Raw genomic sequence first — 23,825 nt, 5'->3', positions numbered from 1 at the left:
ATTGTTCATTCCTTTAGTTTGTAACTCTGTGCCTTCCTTTCTCTCAATAATTATTAAATTTGGTCTTTTCATGTTATCCCATAATTCTCGAAGTTTCTGTTCATGATTTCTTACCCTGTTTTCTGTGTGGTCAGCTTTGTTTTCAAGATTAAATGTTTTTTTTTTTCTTCATTGTCTGAGGTTCTTCTTCCAAGTGATCTAGTCTACAGGTGATGCTTTCTATTGAGTTTTTTTTTTTTATTTAGTTTTTAATTTTTCACAGACTACATTTTGATTCATTGTACACAAATGGGGTACATAATTTCGTTTCTATGGTTGTACACAATGCAGATTCATACCATTCATGTAATCAGACATGTACATAGGGCAATGATGTCTGTCTCATTCCACCATTTTTCATACCCCCCTCCCTTTCATTTTCTTCTACATATTCTAAAGTTCCCCCATTATTCTCTCATTCCCCACCCCCACACCCCCTTATATATCATCTTCCACTTACCAGGGAAAACGTTCGGCCTTTGGTTTTTTTGGACTTGGCTTACTTCACTTAGCATGATATTCTCCAATTCCATCCATCTATTTGCAAATGCCATAATGTTATTCTTCTTTATGGCTGAATAGTATTCCATTGTGTATATATACCAGAGTTTCTTTATCCATTCATCTGTTGAAGGGCTTCTAGGCTGGTTCCACGATCTAGCTATTGTGAACTGAGCTGCTATAAACATTGATGTGGCTGTGTTATGCAGTTTGCTGATTTTTAGGTCCTTTGGGTATAAACCGAGGAGTGGTATAACTGGGTCAAAAGGTGGGTCCTTTCCAAGTTTTCTGAGGATTCTCCACGATGCTTTCCAGAGTGGCTGCACCAATTTGCAACTCCACCAACAATGTAAAAGTGTGCCTTCTTCCCCACGCCAACATCTATTATTGTTTGTGTTCTTGATAAAAGTCATTCTAATTGGAGTAAGATGAAATCTTAGAGTTGTTTTAATTTGCATTTCTCTAATTACTAGAGATATTGATCACTTTTTCATATATTTATTAATTGCCTATGTTTCTTCTTCTGTAAACTGTCTGTCCAGTTCCTTGGCCCATTTATTGATTGGGTTCTTTGTATTTTTGTTGTAAAGTTTTGTAAGTTCTTCATATATTTTTGAGATAAGTGCTCTATCTGAAGTGCATGTGGAAAAAATTTTCTTCCACTCTGTAGGCTCTCTCTTCACATTCTTGATTGTATTGTACTCAAACTAAAAAACTTTTTCTATTGAGTTTTTAGTTTGATTCATTGTTTCCTTCACAGAGGGAAAAAAGGGGTGGGAGGGGAGGGGAGAAGGAAAAAAAATTACAGAATGAATCAAACCATATTACCCTGCGTAAATTTATGATTACATAAATGGTATGCATTGACTCCATGTACAAACAGAGAAATAACATGTAACCCATTTGTTACAATAAAAAAAAAAATAAAATTTTTTTTTCAGATTTTTTTTTATTGAAGTAATCTTTTGCTTCCTGCATTTACTTTTTTAACTCTTCATTGAAGCAATATTTTGTTGCCTGCATTTGTGCTCTTATATCATTCGCAGCTCATTTTATTTATGCATATTCTGAACTCCTTTTCTGACATTTCTTCTGCTGTGCTGCCTATGAATTCTGTTAATATAGTATCTTGGTTTGTTTGGGGTGCTTTCTTTCCTTTTTTTTCCATGTTGTTCATATGTCTTCCCTTCTAGTAGTGTTGATTCAAGTTATTACAGTTTCCACCCCATAGGTATATAGTATCCCTGCAGGTTTCTTGCCTTTAAGGGGGATATCAATATTAATAGCACCCAATGCAAAAAATATGCAGCCTCAAACCAAATAGCCCCTATTAAGATATTAACAGTTTTGCTGCAATAAACAGAAATTATGTGTTCGATTATTATCTTCAACATAAACAATAGGTTTGCAATAAGGTTCACAGTCTCTAATGATGTACAAAGAGAATAGGGGAGGGGTGTAAAATGTGATGTTAATGAGATAGGAGGTGAGAAAATACAGGTACTAGATCATAGGAAGAGTGAAAGAGGAATGAAAAGAAGTTGGTTGTTAGCAGGAGAAAAGAGATAAAGCAACTCTGAGGAAACAGAAAAATAAGAGGAGAATAGAGACAATGAGAAAAAAAGAAAACAAAAAAAGTAAAAGAATTTACAAAAAAAAAAAAAAAAACTGTAATATACTATTCAAACCTCCTAGTCCTCAATAGTCTGATGCATGAAAAGTAGCTGATTACAAAGATGTTGGGAATGTGAGACCAGGAAAATGAAAAAAGGAAAAAGGAGAAAATAGGGGGAAAAAAAGAGTCTTGAAGGGAAATTGAATAACTCTTTCTGTTGAAGTTCAATATCTTGTCTGCTTCCCTTCTAATAGACTGGGTTGTCTTGAGTTTGCTGGTAATTCTGCCCTCAGGATGATGAAAGCTACAGAGGTGGGAGCGTTAGACTTGGAGGCAGGACTCCTGGAGGTAGGGTATAGCAATTGCCAATCCCTCTGGAAGACTGCGACCTGGGACTCTCCTTTGGGGTCCACTCATATGACACAGGAGCCTGGTCTTAGCACATTCTGTTACTTCTAGACCCCAGAATTCCTGGTCTTTAATTTAGTCTCTAAATTATATCTTTCCTGCCCCTGCTATTTTGACTTCCCAATCAGGAACCTCTCTCCCTGGAGGTCCTGAGTGCTGGGACCTGTGCCCTGTCTCTGAAAGCTATTCTGTATTGGACAAATCAGAATCAAACATTGAGAGGTGTAGGCCAACCACATATCTGCAAGCACTGGGCAAGGTTGATGACTAGTGGGTGGTTGGGAGACTGGGGATTGAGGAGCTGGAAGGACCTGTTCATTGCCAAACTGGCAGGATGAGGTGATCAGTGGGTGCTGTATTGAGGAGGGGAGTCATGGACCAGACTGACGTTGGGTTCCTGCAAGCGCTGCCTGAGTTTTCAGTGGGATCTTGGTGGGTGCTGGGCTGGTTGACTGGACAAGCTAGGATCAAGATGCCCTCACACCCTTTTCTAAACTACCAACCCCTTGCAAGGCTCTCTCCTGCCTCTGCAGCAAGATGTTAGCTATTATCACTTAGCAGGGATATCTCCGATATAACCAAGTCAGTAGAGTCCTTGGTGATGATCTTTCAGGTCCTGGCTATTATCCCTAGATGGAAAGGACCATGTCCTTAGTTGGTGGCGGCAGCAGCAGATAACCCTTTGTAACTTGATGATGGGCTTCTGGTTTCTGGCAGGTGTCCCAAGATGGAAGCTGTCCCAATTAAAGATGGTGGCAGCAGGAAGTGGGTGGAGGGGGGTGGAGAGAGTGAGGAGGAAGAGGAGGAGGTGCCCTCCCACAATACCAGACGGGAGGGCGGGTAGGCCGTTTGTATCCGGGCTGTGAGGTGCTCCAAGCCTCGGCGGACCTTGCTGCCTCTGTCTCTTTAACGCTAGAGGAAGCGATGCAGAGGGGTGGAAAATGCCAGAGCTGCAGATGTTACTAGAGGAGGAGATTCCATCTGGCAAGCGGGCGCTGATAGTTACCAGAACCTGACCCGGGTGGCGGACTACTGTGAAAACAACTACATACAGGCTACAGACAAGAGAAAAGCTTTAGAAGAGACCAAAGCATATACAACCCAATCTCTAGCTAGTGTTGCTTATCAAATAAATGCATTGGCCAACAATGTACCCAGTTATTGGACATCCAGGCCTCTCAGCTTCGGAGAATGGAGTCTTCCATCAATCATATCTCACAGACTGTGGATATTCATAAAGAGAAAGTGGCTCGAAGAGAGATTGGCATTTTGACCACAAATAAGAATACATCAAGAACTCACAAAATAATAGCACCTGCAATATGGAGCGCCCCCGTAAGATATATTCGGAAACCTATTGACTACACAGTTCTGGATGATGTGGGTCATGGTGTCAAGCATGGAAATATCCAACCTGCAAGAACTGGCACACTGTCGAGAACAAATCCTCCTACTCAGAAACCACCAAGTCCTCCTATGTCAGGCCGGGGAACGTTGGACGAAATACTCCTTATAAAACCCTGGAACCCTGTTAAACCCCCAACAGTTCCTAATGACTATATGACCAGTCCTGCAAGACTTGGAAGTCAGCATAGTCCAGGCAGGACAGCTTCTTTAAATCAGAGACCAAGGACACACAGTGGAAGTTAAGTGGAGGAAGTGGAAGTCGAGAAAATAGTGGAAGCAGTAGTTATTGGCATTCCCATTGCTGTGCCTACACCTTCACCACCCACTATTGGACCAGCCCCGGGCTCAGCTCCTGGTTCCAGTATGGCACAATGACCAGGCAGATTTCTCGACCAACTCTACCACTTCTTCGACATCTTCTGGTGGATACAGACGAACTCCACTCTGTGACCTGCTCAATTTTCTGCTCAGCCTCATGTTAATGGAGGTCCACTTTATTCTCAAAATTCAATTGCTGATAGCCCAACTCCACCACCACCACCTCCACCAGATGACATTCCATGTTTGATGACTCTCCACCCCCACCCCCACCTCCGCCAGTGGACTATGAAGATGAGGAAGCCGCGGTGGTAGTAGTTCAGTATAATGATCCATATGCTGATGGGGATCCTGCTTGGGCCCCTAAGAATTATATTGAGAAAGTTGTTGCAATATATGATTATACAAAAGACAAGGATGATGAGCGTCATTTATGGAGGGTTGCAATCATTTATGTTATAAGAAGAATGATTGATGGCTGGTATGAAGGAGTCTGCAATCGAGTGACTGGTCTCTCCCTGGGAACTATGTTGAATCAATCATGCACTATGCTGATTAATTATTTTTCTTTCCTTTTTTTTTTTTTTGGCTTTTAAAGTAGGTTCTTATTATTCAGTCATACTGTGGGACTCTTATGTTAACAGAATTGTCTTAATGTTTAAAATGTGCCCATATTTTCAGGAAATGCTGTTTTATCAGTATATTTGAATGTCTACCTGTAAGCATAAATCTTTGAGACAGTTTTTATATTGCTAAATGGCAATTTTTACAAGAGGCTGTCCAATTGATTATGCTTATGTACTTACTTACACATTGTTAATTTTATGACCAGCGTAAATATTCTGGGGAATTGGGGTATATTTAACAAATCGTGATTCAGATTGTATCATTACATGTTTCAGTGCAGCATGGTTACTAATACTATGTCAAACTAATATTAAAATCAGAAAACTTAAAAAAAAAAAAAAAAAAAAAAGATGGTGGCAGCAGCAGTGGAGGTAATGGGAGATGGTGGTGGAGGTGTCCCAAGATGAAGACTGCCCCGATGGGGAGCCATCATAGATGGGGAGCCACAGTGCAGTACTTCCATGCAGCACTGGATCCTCAGGGGCAGGCACCCAGCTGGATCCACCAGGATAGACTTCGATGTTATTTTCATTGACATTTTCTTTTCTTTTCACAAGAGATAATACCAGAAGATAGAAAAAATGTCAAATATTTTTTTCTAAAACTACTAAAAGATAATGTAATTGTTGAAACTAATATGTTTACAATAGACTGGTTAATTATTAATTATAAAAATACATAACCTGGAAGGTAAAATTAAGAAAATTTACTGAAATTCACAGATATGAAGAATTCATACTTAGGATGGAGAAATTAAGAAATATGATAAATTAAGTTGAGAAACCAAAAAAATTAGAACTCCTATTGGAATTCCAAAAGCAGATGCCATGAAGAACTACAGAATAACAATACTTGAAGAAAACTAGGTTGAGGAAGTGGGGCAAAATATGTACATATATGTATATGTAAATGTATATATATATATAATTTTTCAAGACTTAGGTGGACTTAGGACTTAGAAATGGGGGTAGATGTACTCACAAAAGAAAGATACACTGAGAGTCATATGGAGAACAAAAAGTATCTGGAATTCTTTGGAGTTTATTTGGGGTTTCTTTGCTGGGTAAAAAAATACATGTATATATATTTTTAAAATATGTGTGTATATATATATGTGTCATATATATGTGTGTGTGTATATATATATATATATATATATATATGACATAAATGAACTATTCACTGTAGTCCAATGCAGGTCTAGGCAGATAGTGGTGGACATGCAGAACAGGGTGGACTGTTTTGTGGTTATAGACTCCTGCTGACTATGGTAGGAGTGCTGTATGAAGACTGCTTACACTGAGTTTTTCAAATTCTGCAACAGAGGCAGAACACTAGCAAAGGGCTCTCTTTTTACCCAGATGGGTGAGGAACAGGAATTCTTCTTTAACCTCAATAGTGGAAGCAACTAGCAAGACTTATATAATTACCCTAAGATAGTGTGGAAATAGCACAAAGTTGAAAAAATAGAAAAATGAAAGAACAAAATCTCGAGAAGAGACCAATGTAGACAGTCATTAAACATATGAGCAACCCAAATCAGTGAGGAAAGAATGGCTGAGCTAAACATGTATATAAAGAAAAATGATTAATATTTGTATAGACACTGTATGCCAGATGATAAATTTCAGATGAATTGAAAATATTAATGTGGGAAAAGAGAAAATGTTTTAAAAAGTAAGTAAAAGATAATATTACAACAGTGTATGGAATATTCCTTAAGCAGGGCCCAAAAAGCACAAAGAAATTAGAGAAAAAAATGTTGCAAATCCATAAGCAAATGAAACATCAGAAAAAATGGGTAAAGAATACAAAGAGATTTTCTTAGTAAAAATAGGGGGCAATAAAAATTGGAACAATTAGATGCTTTTTGCATTTAACATATTGATGAAAATTAGTGTCTGATAATGCTTGGTGCTATTTTGTAAAACTAAGATGAAATGGGACCTTTTATAGCTTTGCTGATGAGAGTTAAATTGCTATACTTTGAAAATTAATTTGATAATACCAAGAAAAGTTGATTATGCACATATCCTTTGACCCAGCAAATCAACTTTGTGCATCTTCCTGTGAATAAAAAGGCAAAGAGAATGATAATTATTACAGCCTCATTTAAAATAGAAAACCATGAAAGTGATCTTACTCTTCTTTGCTACCAAAAGTGTATTGAATAATTTATTTGTTTGATATAAAGTTACAAAGTACTGCAAATAATGAGTCATGTATCACTATGAAAATATTTATAAGTCTAAGGTCAAATGAGTAAGAATATATACAATAAGAAATGTATGAATGTTAAAATGTATATTTTAAGTGTATATTTAAAAATACATACATTAAATATATATTTAAAATATTAATGAATGTACTATAATTTATCATGTAACCGTAAGTGGAATGTGTCAATATTGTTGTCTTTCTTACCTCTAAAGAATGAAAAGTAAGAGAAATGACCATTTTCACTTAAATATATCACTTTTGTTTCTTTTTAATAAAAATTTTAGGAATAAATGTTTTAGCAGTTACTTAATCTGGATGATGCTCTGTATGCTTCCTTTCTCTGCATGTGATGTCCTTTAATATTTTAAATAAATTCATCTTTAGAGGAAACATTAAATCATTCAATTAGGAAAAAACTCCAGTTCAGTGATGATTTGTAATTTTGAGTGAACTTCATTTTAAATTATTTAAATTGAATATTAATATAAAATTACTAACATCTCTAAAAAAGGTTCAATTGTGGTTCAGTGAAAAAATATACAGGATGTGTTGACTGTGCTTTAAGACAGAAGTTCAACTCTCTGCAGTGTGGGCTCAACTAAGCAGAGTGTCTTCTCTTCTATCAATAACTAAACAGGTTAGTCAGATTCTGCTGGAGAACAGGATATATCCTGCCGTTCCTAAGAGGCAGGTTTACCTTGCTGGTCCCAAGGTTTAGATTCAAAAAGAAAGTCTAACACAATACTAGGGTTCTGGTGAAACCATGAATTCCACTCGGTGTCTGACAACAAACTGCTTTGCTGTTGATTTGGATGGACCCAAATCATCATAAAATATACTCTGAAAATAATAAAATATACTTTGATTTCTGTTCATCTGTGCACAAGACTCCCCTAGGTGAAAAGGGATGATGGACAGAGAAATACTGGATATTCCTCTCAAGAAAGTATTTTAATATCATTAAAATATTGCCAATATTTCGATAGACCCTACATGAGTAAACTCCTAGTACCTATTCAGAAAAAGCGTGATTACTACAGATTTTAACTTAGACACCTAAGCGCTTCATATGAAAATCCCCTAAAAATACTTTTTAGAAATACTTACATATGGGCTGGGGAGATAGCTCAGTCGGTAGGGTGCTTGCTTTGCAAGCACAAGTCCCTGAGTTCGATCCCCAGAACCACACATGCAAAAAAAAATGCTTACATATATATTAACAATAAGTTTACATGCACTGAGTTATCTTTAGTAGTTGACAAAACAGTGTTATTTGTATGTTTAATTTTTTTATTGCTTTCCTTCTTTTTTTCTCCCAGGAAATCCAACTATCTTCAGTAGAAACTATTTTCAATTGGGGACATTTATTATTTGTATAGTTATACTTCCATTTAATTAGAATAATATGATCTGCGAATTAAATTCCCTTGGAAAACAAGGCTTACATTATTAGGAGATGTATTTCCATAAATAGTTTCACCATCTCTATCACTTAGCTAAATACTAAAAAGTTTTTCAAAGCTCATCAGCAGTCCTGGGAAGTGTTAGGCTTTGTATATATGCAAATTCTCTGGAGAATATTTGAAATGGTAAATAGGTTTGTGTTTGTTTCTTTGTTTTCTGTGTAGGATGTAGCAAATCTAAAACCAATGAATATTTAAGGAGATGTTTTCTTATAGGTATAAAAAGAGTTGTGTAAATATTTTGTCTAAATATTTGTGTAAATATTTTTGGAGCAGCAAAAAGGACAGCACATTAACTGGGATCTGGCTTGTAGGGCCAGATTGAAGAATCTTCCCTGGGGTAGGATACACACAGGGGCAGACACTGCAGAAAGTGCCAGAAGTAAATCTGGTCAACAGTAAAACAAATACATGCAAAACTTTGCACATGAAAATTTCAACACGGTATGCAGCATTAGGTTAAGGCAAGCAGAGGATAGCAATATGGAACTTGGGGACAATGACATGTGGAAGATCAGACTAGTGATCAAGAGCCCAACACTAAGAAGCCCTCAGAAGTGGGAAAAGAGGGTACTAATCCATATGGGGTGTGTCAGGCACTAGAGTGGAGAGTACACATACATTGATCTACTAAATTCTTATCTGAAATAGTTTCCATTTTATGAAAAAGGACACTAGATCATACAGGTTAATTATAGCTGGTGTTTGGTATTCAAACCCTGGTGTGATTCCAAATTCTTTCTGTCTTCAACCAACTCCAAATAAAAATCATGTTACATTTAATTAGCATATGAATTAATAAATTACCCTCAGGCTATGCAATTGAGAATGAATAAACATGAATAGTTTCAAATGATACAAGTTTAAAATTGGTGGTTTCACTGTTATTCTGTCCTCATTAATTTCTATTCCTTATAACTACAAAGGTGATATTAAACATTTGCCATAAGTTCATGAGGAAAAAGAAGTATTAGTAAGTTTCTGGGCAGTGTCTGAGGTCTACCCAGTACCTTTGGACATTCAGAAAGAGTCCTTTGTGAAAAGGGTCCCCATTAAGCCTCTTGATAAGTATTTTTCACTTTAAAAAAAATTATTCGATATGATAGAGAAAGTACTGTATTCACCAAAACTCTTTTCATATACCACCTTCCTGAACACATGGAAAACTGTATTTCCCAGTTCCCTTGCCATTAAGTATGGTCATGTGACAAACTGAAGACTGTAGACTTGAATAAGTTGAGATAGAGGCAGAGGGCAGAAGAGGAAGAGGGTGATAATAATGGTAGAGGAAACTTCGTCCAGGGAAGAATCTGACAAGAAGAAAAGAGAATTAGAGTCCTATAAAAACTGAGATTTTAATAAATGATTCAGTAATGGTTCCAAAGAAAAAGAAATTGATGTTTCAAAACAGACATAAATATATCTGACTTGGAGAAGTGATAGAAGTGTTGGGTACAGAGTGTTATCTTACCATTGCTTAAATGTCCTTGGCCTGAGATTGGGGTATTCTAGTTTCTGGGGAGACAATCAATATGCAAGTATTAATGTACAGATATGTGTAAGGGTTACAAATGGCTGTAGGTTCAGAAATAAGAATAATACACATTATTAAAACCAACCGAGATTAAAGACATATTCAAGATAAAAACACAGTAGTATCCCCTTATCCATGGTGTGACTTTCCGTGATTTCAGTTACACCAGTCAACCATGGCCCAAAAACATTAAATGGAAAATTATAGGGAAAAAAGTCATTCATAATTTTTTAAATGGTACACCATTCTGACTAGTAAGATGAAATATTTAGCCTCAATTATTTCCATCTAGGTTGCAAATAACCCCTTTGCCCAGAGTAGCCACAATGAATAGGTGACCTTCCCTATAGTCACCTAGAATCCATCTCGGTTATTAGACCAACTGTCACTGATTTTCAATGCTTGTGTTCAAGTCATCTTACTTAATAACAGCCACTCAATACAAGAGTACCAGTGCTGACAATTTGTATAAACTAGAGAAACTGTAAAGTACAAGTGAAAAGGTAAAAATACAATAAGGTCTTTTGAGTGATGGAACACATTCACACAATTTTTATAAAAGTATATAGTTATAGTTGTTCTGATTTATTAATAATTATTATCTTTTATCTCTTCATGTGCCTTTTTTTATAAATTATGATTTATCACAAATATATGTATAGGGAAAGCAAAGTACATATAGGATTTGGTAATTTCTGGAGTTTGAGGCATCCATTGAGAGGTCTGGAATGTATTCCCCCACAGATAGCAAATGTCTACTGAACTCTAAGTTTTTATTCTGGATCAAAATATGAGACAAATTAGCTGCATAAAAATGGAAGACTGATAGATTAGGTGGATAAATGGGATTCTTGAAAAGAAAGAAGCACATCTGCTGTGCAGGTGTAGACAGGCTTGTGAGAAAAATGCATACCAAATAAATAAAGCAATCAATCTGCTAATTGTATGTTTTCCTTTGCTACTAAAATTTGGAAACATTTGGCAATTTACTCTCCAGAAGTATACATAAATATGGTCCCTTAGAATAATTCTTAAATACCCAAGCCCATGGAAAAAATAGATCATGTGAAATGAAGTAAGAAGTCTCAAGACAACACTGTTGGGTTCACTGTTCAGTTCTCATTCTCAGTAATTTTGTAACGTTATTTTCATTTATTATGAATATCACAAGGTTATTCTCGTAACTTGCACACTTACTGAGGCAATAAATCAGTGACTAATTGCACTTCACATTCTTCATGTAAGTGTAGCTTGTGGTGATTTATATTATTTAGAACTATAAAAGTGAGATTAAAATTTGCTGTGAATGATTACAGGAAAAGGCATAAAAAGAAATGGTAACATTTTATTGAAAGGGTGGCTTCTGCTTGGAGGCACTATCACTGCTCTCTGACTGTCCTGGTGTTTCTAACATTTTTACCTTTAGGGTCAGAGCAATTACTGCAACTCTCTGTGGAACCAATGTTTTGCCATGTTTTATCATCTCAATATAGATACATTTAAAATGGTGCAATGTCACCCTCAGTGCCACAACAGAAGATAAGCCTTCAGGTAAAAGCTAGCATTATCCTGCAAGATAGATTTTTTATAACATTTTCAATTTGAAATTTGTCATGTGTACTTTGCAATGTCACCCTAAGTGTTGGGAAGGCAAGATAGATATTTTTAAAAATTAGAAAATAATGTCTCATTTCCTTTCTACCAAGAAATATGTTTCAAACTAATAAGTTGATGGAATTGATAAAATCATGATTATCGTCATATAGAGTGATATGTTTCCCACATCTTCTATACCTGCCATAAGCATAGATAAAATGATTCCTATTTTAAAACATTACCTTTCACATTGCCTTTAGATAAAGCCATGTTGCACAAACTTTTCTATAGTTCAGCTTTGTATAAACTGCTGTAGAAAGAAGATGTGACAATGAAAACTGATAGTTAGAATTAAGGTTTACATTATATAGTTTAAATTATTTCTCAGAACCCACATCTGTAGTCTTTAATGAATGAAAATCACAAGAAAATGAGGAATATTGTCTTGGCCCGTGAGCAAAAGACAATCTGTGACCTTGCATCAAATGAAATAAGCAACAGGTACAAAAGCACCATAAGACTAAGAAATCTCTTTTATGTCTCAGCTCTCTCCACCTGAGGTTGCACATCACAGAGCTGTTTTCCTGAAGAGATGATGAAACTCCTGGAAAAAAATCTTACCCCAACAGAAAACCTTTTCAGGTAGCATTTTCTTTTGTTCATAGATAATGTGTCTGTCTGGGGGAAAGGAGTGGTTGAGTGATCAATGCCTCTCTTAAATTGTCTGAACTGGGAGCCTCTTCCTTAGAAGAGAAACTCTCAATGTAAGGCTCTAGAATAAGTATCAAGTCAAACATGAGATATAGCATGTGCACTTGGCAGTTGGCTTTGAAGTACCTGTGATGGAGCATAGCACAGAGATGAGAAGGAAAGGTGATGGTTGATTTGCTCTTGAGGAGTCTATTGGGCCACCATGGAGTACCAGCCTGAAACAGTGAGTTGGAAGAGAAAAGAAAATAATCAGTCACCCAGAATCCCCTCATGGCCCCATCTAGTCCTACTACCTCCACACAAAACGGTAGCCACTATTCTAACTTCTGACCTATGGCCGTTCATCTCTATGATTTATCTTTAAATATATGGGAATAATGTCATATTGTTAGCTTATGTAAGAGACACAAGCCATCTCTCAAAGGAGAAGCTAAGAAATATCTCCTGCCTTACCTCTCATATTCTGTTTTAGATTAGGTAGATTTTCACTTTTCAAAACTAATTTAAATTCTGAAAAATAAACCTGGATATTTGACAGCAAATCAGCCTAAGCAATTATAAGAAATCCTTAGTCGTTTGTTTTTGGAATTACCTCTTCATAGAAGTCTGATCTATAGATTCAAAGGAAATTGATATAACAAAAAATAGGCATGAAAATAGAATAATGGACAAAGGTAGAGAGAAAAGGAAAAGGAGATAGGCAGATGTAAGAGGGGTAATATCAGCCTGATTAGAATGTTGTTTTCCTTTTTCCATTTAATGTATATTAAATGACTTTAATAACCCCAAATTTTAACACTTGTTGATATTAAAAATCATATTCTGCTTTTTTCAATTCTAATTTATATTCTTTTACAGGAATCCTTTGCCGTTATACTACTCTGCAAAAAAAAAAAAAAAAAAAAAATTCTTGTAAATTTAAAAACAAGGAATAAAACCCAGTGCCATCATGATAATCACAATATAAAATCTACAATAGGAATGCACTTTCTCCATAAGTTATCAAACTTTAAAACAGATATTTCAGAAATATATCAGGAAAAGACTACACTTTCATTATAAAAGAACAACCAAAATAATAGAAGCCATCAGATTGGAATTACCTCATCATCCCACCAACATACCTAATAACCAGCTTGTATATACTTCCATAAAATTTGCCTGCTCTCATATCACCATATATTGTTTAGGGAATCCAATTCCACTCGCCTTCCAAGAATTTTGCCACTGAAATTGTTCTCTCTCATCTGCACAGTAAATTTTCTCCACTCTACTAGATTGCTTTTCTTCACTCACAGACACAATTTGTAATACTTGTCAACTTAAAACCAAACCAAAGCAACAAAAAACCAACAACCTTGTTTGATCTCACTTTGTCCTAGTTACAGAAAAGAATTTATAATACTGTAATGAAAGGGTGGCTTCTGCTTAGAGACACTATCACTGCTCCATGGCTCTCCTGGTGTTCCTAACATTTTTTCCTTGAGGCTCAGGACAATCACTACAACTCTCTGAAGAATCAATAATTTTGTAGAACCAGTCTTTCTCCTGTGGTAACAGGTAAGTCCCTTAATTAAGGGCAAGACTTTAAATAATGACTGTCAATATTTGCTAAATGAGTTAAGGTGTAGATTCACTGCCCAGTACCACAGAGATGCCTCAAAAAATACCACTGACCTTGAACCAACTGCTAATCTGTGCTACTAAAATGTGTACCATCATGAACATCCCCACTGCTGAGTGAGTTCACACAACGAACAAAAAGATAACCTTTACAAGTATCTAACTATGTGTTTTTCTTTGCCTTTTATCTTTGTCCCTTGCAAGTTTTAAATTTGAAAGAGTTTTGAAAAATAAAAATTTATTATACACCTATCTCCATTAATTTATTTAGAGTTGTAAAGTTAATATTTTTAAGCTTGCCGCATGTAAAAAAATGTTTTAGAAAAGAAAAGAAGCATTTTGAAATCACATGTAAAGATTTTATTCCTGGCATATTTGGATATGTGTAGAACACTGTACTGCCTGAGAATCCTGCTATTTCTTCACTCTGTGCACAGTCTATCTCCCACTGGGCATAGCTTTAGTGAGATCCTTTTTGATTAAAAGTTTTCTTTCATTCTGGCAAGATGAATGTTTAAGGATACATAAAATTATACTTGATCAACTGAAGAATTCTTTTCAAAAGAGTTATGCTACACCTTTATCTTAATGAGTAAGATAAAATTTCAAATAAGCATGCTCTCTAAAATCATTCACTTTCTTGCTATTTTCTGAGGGTGAACCAAGGTCATCTTTACATTGGTTGACAAAGGTTTAGGTTTTTTTAAATATTAGTAAAATGAATGTAAACAATAATTATATAAATCTAAGAGAAAACCAACAAATTTTCCTCAGGTCCTCTCTGTAGTTGAGGGGGAGGGTGGGAGGTGGAAATATATATATATTTTATATATAAAATATATATATAAATATATATATATTCATATAAAATCAATATTTATACATATAAAGTTGCAAATTATTATATATTATTGCAAATTATAAATATATAGTCATAAATTATATAGATAGTTGTTAAATTACTAAAAGGTTTTTGGGTAGTGTAGCATAATTATAAATCAGAGTTCTTTGTGGCTGGTAGGTGTCATGTTTTGGTTTAGGAGATTCAGTTACCCATTTACTTGATTTAAAAACTACTGAACCTCAGATTGAAAAGCACGCCCAATGCTAGGTACTGAAGACTTACAGGGTGAAGTATTTACAGTCTTGTTAGTAAAAAAATCAGAAGCTGCATCCAAGAGAGAGACTATGAAATAATTCATTTCAGTCTAAGTAATACTAATGATAAGAATGGTAAATTCATTACTTGTTGTTGTGGAGGATTTTTCCACAGTTTATATATGCAGTTAGGGTGAAAGTGAATTTCAGAGGAAAGCACTGAGATAGCCAGGGGATACTTTAAAGAGGAAGTGAAAATGTGTTGTGTTTTGAATAACCGAATAAGAATGCTCAGAAAGAGAATGAAAGTTGATCTCACTAACACAAGAAGCACCTCTCTGTAAAATTATAGAATCAAAAATAATGAATTGCCATCTGGGATATATGACATTTAGGCTGTTAAACAAAAGCTTTTGGAGAAATAGGATGATTACACTGGGTATGAAATCAAAGAGATTAATAGAAGCCAAAAAGTTTGAGAGTTTACATGCATTTTACACATAAAATGCTGTTTGATTTTATAATGAAGGCAATGGTGAACCAACAGATATTTTAGTTGGAAAATTGGTTTAAACATTCTTCAGAAGATCATACCTTTTGGAATAGTTTGTATATATCATATATATTATTCTATCATCTATCTATTACATATACACACACATATAAATGGATAAAAAGCATGTGGACGAGAACATTAACTAGGTTATCACAGTTGAAAGACATTGAGGACCTGGACCAAAACAGGTAGCCAAGATGGGTGGATCAAAATAAATGGTTAAATTTGGAAAATATTTCTCATACACAGATTTGGTGTGTTATTGGAAGACAAAGTTTTAGATAAAAGACTTCAATGGTTTCCATAATATTTTTTGACTTGGAAATATAGATGGAGTTATAGTTTGGTAGAAGGGCTAGAAAGTTGAGACAAGATCAATGCCCATAAATCCAACGCATTTTTATACATAAGTGATGAATCTTCAGAAAGAGAAATTAGGACAAACTACCCATTCACAATAGCCTCGAAAAAAATAAAATACTTGGGAATCAATCTCACAAAAGAGGTGATGAAAGACCTCTACAATGAGAACTATACAACACTAAGAAAGAAATTAAAGAACACCTTAGAAGATGGAAAGATCTTCCATGTTCTGGATAGGAAGAATTAATATTGTCAAAATGGCCATACTACCTAAAGTGCTATACAAATTCAATGCAATTCCAATTAAAATCCCAATGACGTACCTTACAGAAATAGAGCAAGCAATTATGAAATTCATCTGGAAGAATAAGAAACCCAGAATAGCTAAAGCAATCCTTAGCAGGAAGAGTGAAACAGGGGGTATTGCAATACAGATCTTCAACTCTACTACAAAGCAATAGTAACAAAAACGGCATGGTATTGGTACCAAAATAGAAGGTAGATCAATGGTACAGAATAGAGGACACGGACACAAACCCAAACAAATACAATTTTCTCATACTAGACAAAGGTGCCAAAAATATGCAATGGAGGTCAATATCCTTGAGAAGGAAGACAATGAGTTGTTTAGGGGATGTGCTTGACTTGAAGTGACTAAGTAACCTGTAGGGGTATCCTCCTTTATAACCATATACCCCCGTTGAAAATGCCACATAATATGGAAAAAGAGTAGGAAGACCTCAGCTAATACAATTATAAGTAGCCCATAACAGTTCTGGCCATAAGGCGCTTTGAATTTAAACATTGCATAAATGATAAACATTATTATTCCGAGCAACTTCGAACTACTCAAATTTCTAGTTCAGCATGTCATTTCTTAAATTTTAGTTGGATTCCTTGGTCACTTATAACTTTTCTGAATAAAGAATTTCATATAATGGACTTTATATAATGAGGCCATATAGCTTGAACATAGAGAGTGGTGCTTCTTGATTCAGACAAAATCAGGATATTAATTCTATCCCTACCTAACTATGTAATTTTGGACACATTGTTTAAGGGGAATAGTAACTACAACTAGCCCAAGTAGTTTCTAGGAATAAATCAACCAGTGTAGATAAATAACTTTAGATAATGAACTTTATATAAAGTATGCTTGGCACACTATAAGTCCTTTATATATAACAAATTATGTAACGGTAAAGTTAGTGTTATTTTCCACTTTTGAAAGCTTTCTGTCTCACAAGATTTATTTGTTGGGGGATATACTGGATATCATAATAAGTTTGAAAATTTTTTCTTAAGAAAATTTTAATCAGATGAAAAAAAATCTCCAAAGAAGACAGAGATATAAGAATTTCTGGGGAAAATTGAACTGTTTAGTATTTTTTGCATAAGCACTTCTTTCGGAAGAAACTTTTTCCATTCCTAATGGTTCTGGTGAGCTTGGTAATCCAAAGTCAGTCTCCATTCTCATAGATAAGACTGATCCTACTATTTAGGAGGAATAAGAACATGCAGAGAATCCCAAATTCTCAAATGTCTCAAGAATGTTCTGCACTGTACTTTATCTTACCAGAGATAATGTGATTTTTCTATAGAGGAAAGTTAATCCTTCTTATACTGTGTTCCTTATAGTATTATTTACATGGTAACATGCATTCAAATTTAAGGAAACTTGGAATCTGTAAAATGTCATTAAAATTTTAGTTTTATCCAGAAGGATTTCAAAGCAGTTTGAGGAAAAGATCCTGATTTATCACTGACTTTTAAAGGAGACTGCAGACTATTCCTGGTCCAGCAGGTGACCCTGTAATCTAGATTGCAACATGAACCCTGCCTTATTTCACTCATCTGTCTGAAAAATAAGAATGCTTGACACTCTGGTATCAGGTCGACGTGGTACATATAAAAGAGGCCTGAGTAGCCTCAGAAGAAAAACAAAAGTTGCATTAGCAGGTTCATATTTCTTGAGTACCATTCATTTATACTACTTTCCTACTGCCAACAACAGAAATCAAGGGACTGCCTTCGATCAATTAACTAAGAAATAGGAAAAGCTTTTGCCCAAAGTACATATGACTCTTGAAATATGCAGACAACAGCAATAAGAGATATTATAGCAAGTCCTTAAGGAGAAAAAAAATCTCTGATTAGGCAAAAACTTCAGCCATTACAGTTTTCTCTTCTACTCTACTTAAAAGGAGTGATGGGGTCAGGCTCTACACTCATTTGTGAGTTGTGACTAATGGACTAGAAAATTAAGGCTTCAGACTAGAGGGTTGGACAAGAAGTTTAGTATGTCCTCTTTATTTACATCACATGTGATTTGGGGGGATAATTTTGTTTTAACACTGAGCTCTCCATCAGTCCATAAGACTCAAAAGATACTGAATTTGGAGAAAAGAAGGCTGTTGGCCTTATAGGATTAAACTGGACATTGTTTTAGGTTGTCTGTTTTTGACAAGTCGGTGAGATTTCTTGCCATTGTTAAGTGGGTCAGTTTTATAGACTAAAAGTGTTTTGAAGTGAATATACAAGGAAAGGTTATTGGTGTGGTAGTGTGTGTGTGTATTGTGTATCAATACAATGACACATGATAAATAATAAAACTAGATGTTTGTATGTTGATCATTTGTCTGGCTCAAGTATCTTGAGATGACTCTGCCCTATGTGATACTGGCTCCACTATACACAGGGTGGGCAGATGACTATGAATAGGTCAGTTTCTTTCCTAGGACTTTAACTGGAATAGATGTACTCAGGAACAGAGGACTTTGTAGTTATAATTAAAACAATGTAGTTTCTTAGAAGGCTGAGACAGGAGAATCCTGAGTTCAAAGCCAACCTCAGCAACTTAGCAAGACCCTAAGGAATTAAAGGAGACCCCGTCTCTAAATAAAATATAAATAAAGAACTGGAGATGTGCCTCAGTGGTTAAGCATTCCTGGATTCAAACTCCGGTGCTAAAAAAAATGTATTTCTACCTAGAGAAAATTTTTGATTGCTGTGATTCCTGGAGTTAACGTGATTTTTGCCTTTCGACCCCTTTTTATGTTTTTAATCTCTCTTCTTAATCTCTGCTTTTGCTCTCATTTAATGGGAAGAGTTAAGTCCATGGAAATGCATAGGTGTCTTTATAAAAAAATATTGTATATTTTCTCATGAATACAGTAATACACATATTGTAAAATACAGGCATATTTTATTATGATGTAGTTTTGAGAAAAGAAGATTAAATTCTTTTAATTCAAATGTAAATAATATAGAATGGTCACTGTGTTTACATATTGAACAGATACTTAATTCGGCTGCATGTGTCAGAGAAAATATATTCACCTAGTTTCATTTGCCTCTTCAAAAGGATAAGCATTGAGAACTTCTAGAAGAAGCTAAGAGCTTTTGCATCTAATATTTGTGATAGAAGCAGCTCAGGTGGATGATTACATTAATCTATTTACTTAATCAACCAAAATATCTACCCCTATTTGACATAATTTAACTAGGATGATGGAAGAGAATTTTTGAAAAAATGTTACTTAAACATTCCTTTATCTATGCTATCAGGATAGGACACGGTCCAATTTTTCAAGCTGCCCCTAGATACACAAAACTAATTTAGCTAGAAGTTCCCAAGTTAAGAATGAACTGAGGTGGCAGAGTGACTCACTTTAGCCCCAAAGTATCTATCTATAAATACACCCTTATTCTGCAAAGTTATAGCCCCTGGCTTCACATGGCATATAAGTGAATAAATATAACAAGTTTCTTGACAATCATTAAGTGGACTGCATAGTAAAGGACTTGCCATCAGTGGTGTTCTCCAAACGGCCAACCCATTTGACTGTTACCATGGTGATATGGGAAAAATGTATTAGGAAGAAATGCGAATCACCTCATCTGTGATATGTATTTGGCTTCTCTTATTCATCCTGGAAAATTCCTTCTTTTAATTGGAATAATTGAAACATTAAAGACAAAACATATAAAGAACTACATTAAAATAGTTTTTGATCTACATTTTAAAAATCAAATATGCTATGGATCTGCTGTATCTTAAAATACTTTTTATTTAAATCATTTCTGGGATGTGAGGAATTGACTACATTATAATACAGAAAATGGTTTATTTAAGAGAGTACAAAATTGATAATCATGTAGCAAAATTCCAATATTATTTAAATATCCACACTTTTACATTTGTCCCAGAAAAGATGCATTTCAATAGGTAAAATTTTACTGAAAATATCATTAGCATGTCTATTTTCTGAATCAAAAGCCTGTTCTCTGAATATTGTTTAAGAAATAATCTTTATTTACAAAGGGATAATAGTGATAATACATATGACTAATGAGTATAAAATACTAGAAAGATTTCCATATGAGAAAATCAGTCTCATAGGGTTTATATCATGTTTCTTCATAAGTTAAGTAGCCTCATAAATTAATTGAAGACATATAAAACTTAAAGTACTTCTGGAATTCTATTCTTTAACCAATGACATAACACAGAGCTTTTCACAACTTCAACATTACAACATTTCATGATTATCTTTACAACTAGCCCTGTATAGTAGTCTCTGTATGTGTATCTTAGTAAATGCAGCCTACACAAAATTTGCTATCCACTATTCTTTACATTCTTGAAACTCCTGACCAGTGCCTATAATTTACTCTTTCCTGTTCTCCTTCCAATATACATTGACAATGCTTTCTTTTTTCTTATTCTTTCTCCCAAACATTTCCACTGTGAATTCTGAAACTCCCATTCCATGATTCAACTCCATTAAGACTCTTCTCCCTTTAAACACATAAGCTGGTAGATGTAGATTTCTTCGCAGAATATTCAACGGGAATCTATTTTTCTCCTACACTGCACCACCATGTGAGTGTCAAGTGGGGCTGGTATATTTTTGGCTCCCCACTGTTTGTTCCATCCCATTGCTATTAATTGCTCATGTAAAAACCAGTCCAGAGGCTCTTTGGGGCTTGTGGAGCTGGCTGTGTAAACCCTTTTTCACGCATTCATCAATTGTTCTTGTCATTTTTCTCTCTCACTATTAACTGTTGCCTGGTTTCCCTTGTCTTACTCTCCATCCAAGTTCTTACCATTGTCCTCAGTGACAAAATGTCCATACTAAAACTCTCCTCAACATATTGTACTCCTTGCCCTAGACACCCCTAATGACTAATTTGTTTCTAATTTGTTCTACTTGATGCAGCCATTCTCCCGGTCATATTCTGAACTCAGTTATTACTCAAGCTACTTAAAATACTCAATAGTAATGTCATACATCTCTCCATTTGATAATTCCTTCTTCAATTGCTTTTATCTCCTTCATGACCCTTGAATTTCCATGAAGAAAGGGCACATATATCCTCTTCCTAGCTGTCATCATAGCTAACAGTATCTGGCATAACAAATGTTTATTTGAGGATACGATAATAAATTATTGAGTAAATAAAATTATGAACCATATGGCTGGAAATTTCCATCTAAATCCTTATGTGTTGTGATTATCTGATGAACAGCCATAATCCAATCATCAGTAGAATATATAAATGCCAAACTCTACATAATAAAAGGGGAACTGTGCAGATCTGAGATGGAAGATAGTCCAATTCTGTTTTGTGTAGTGCTATCATGAAAATAAGAACTGAAATTTCAAAGGAAGGGGATGGATTCTACTGCTGAGGAAAGTTGGTATTGTTTGAAGTTCACTGTACATGGACAAAATACTACAAATTAATATTTTGTAACATTAGACCTCTTACTATTGCTATTTTAGGTGATTCTTGAAGGCTAAAGAAACTTCTAGAATCTTCTACTCTCTCAATATTAAACTTAAATATTTAATAGACATTCAATTGCTATTGTGAAAGAACAATAGTAAAATTTTGTTTAAACAGTCCGTTGTTTACTCAACATGGAAGTTGTTCTGCATCAATAGTATCTTTCCTCTTCTCCACTCCTTTGGATTTTGTTCTCTCACTATAACTTGCTCCTAAATATTCAGCACCTCCATATGTACTGTTTCATAATCTGCAACTTATAGACATCCCATAGATTTTGTCCCCCAGGACTTAAAAGCTTACCTTCATCTTCCAACCTTAACTCCCAGCTATCACTTATCGGCTGCCTGCTAAGCTTCTAAGTAAAAAAACTATATTTTGCATTTCCATTTATATTATTGGTTCATTATAGAACATTGAACCATTCATATCATTTATTTTTGTTTTTTTCCTTTAAATTGATACTCCTTCTTTGCCATTTAACTTACCACTTTTAGCTTTCTTTGATATTATTAACAATTCATTCTCCTCCTACCTTGTGAGACAGTCTTCCTCCACCTCCTAAATATAATTTAAATATTGGTATTTCTATATTCCTGTATTTTGTTCCCTAATCTTTCTACAATTCTCCACTTTTCTTTGAGGGTTAGCAAGCAGCCATATGTGGGGGATAGCAAAATCATTGTCTTTTTCCTTGGGTTTTCTCTTGAGCCTCAGACTTGTCCACATGTCCACATTGAAGTGGTCCCTTCCTGACGAGTTGATTGAATGATTCTAACTCTACAGGGAACAATCAGAAAGAGACTCCCCTTTTTCAATTTTTTCTTATCAAATTAACTCTCTATAAATATTTTCCTTTTCCTCCAAGTTTGGTCCATCAATTCTTTGGTTCTTTTCTGATGCAAAAGAAAATCTCAACTTGGCTTACATAAAATTCATATCCTGTCATAAAGTCCTCTTTATTAGTTTAAGGACTTGTTTATTTCTATAGCAAAGGTCTGCAGTGGGCAAGGGTGGCATGATGTGACACTTTTCATTTTGATTCTCTCACAATGGATATCAGACTTTAGCATGAATCAGAACCATCAGAGGACTTGTTTTAAAAAGTTGTTGTGCCTTACCCTGAGTGTTTCTCATTCAGTAGGGCTTTTAAGGTGTAAAATTTGTTTTCTAGCAAGTTCCCTGGTGATTCTTCTACTACTACTCTGGGACTATACTGTGGGGTGGGGGGGACAGTTTTTAAGCATCTTCTTCACTTGTTGGTTTTAAAAAAGCTACTGTAGGTAAATAAAAGATGAGAGATACTGAAGTCCTTTCTCCAACCACCAACTACCCTCAGCCCAGAGTCTGCAAGTAAACATCTCCCTGCATTCCCCTTGTTTCCTTCAGGGCTATTGCTTTAGTGACCTAGGACAACTACCTTCCCCAATTTTGTTTGCCTTAGGAGAAATGCAGCTCTTCCATCACAGCCCTTTCTTGTTTTGCCCTGATGTTTCAGACATAAATGATCAAAGGGTTTTATCTTCTTCCTTATCCTGGAAGACTAGAGGAGTTAAGTGTGGGGCCTCATCATCCCTCAAACTTCAGATTCCTATCAGACACTCTGAGCTAATTCTTGAAACTCCACTCACTTGACTCGAAGTGATACAAAAACACTCCATTCTCCTCCTCCACCAGGAGGGGAGAGCAAATGCCAGAGCATCTCAACAATGACTCCTAAGCAATAATTCCACCCAAAACTTTGGCTTAAAATTCTCACCCCTGTCCTATACAATAACACTTTCTCCTTTACAACAACAGTAACAGCAAAGAGTAGAGACAAGTTAATCCTGGCAAAATCTCACTACAATCTCTTAATATCTGACAAAATGTCTATACCTTGTTTTAGGGTGTAGAATACTTGGAAACAATAGTTCTTGGCCTTTGAGACTGTGAAAATTCTGAGAAGGAAAC

General features: G+C 35.2%; 1 pseudogene across 1 annotated transcript; it reads left to right on the top strand.

Moving 5' to 3' along the window:
- The first annotated feature begins 3,360 nt into the window (after positions 1 to 3,360).
- LOC306670208 (abl interactor 1-like) lies at positions 3,361 to 4,900 on the top strand (annotated as a pseudogene). Its single transcript has one exon. The product of its transcript is annotated as an abl interactor 1-like (transcript).
- Positions 4,901 to 23,825: the final 18,925 nt, after the last annotated feature.

The sequence above is a fragment of the Sciurus vulgaris genome, assembly GCF_902686455.1.
Source record: "Sciurus vulgaris genome assembly, chromosome: 9".
Classification (NCBI taxonomy): domain Eukaryota; kingdom Metazoa; phylum Chordata; class Mammalia; order Rodentia; family Sciuridae; genus Sciurus; species Sciurus vulgaris.
This window is presented reverse-complemented; position numbering and strand designations above follow the sequence as displayed.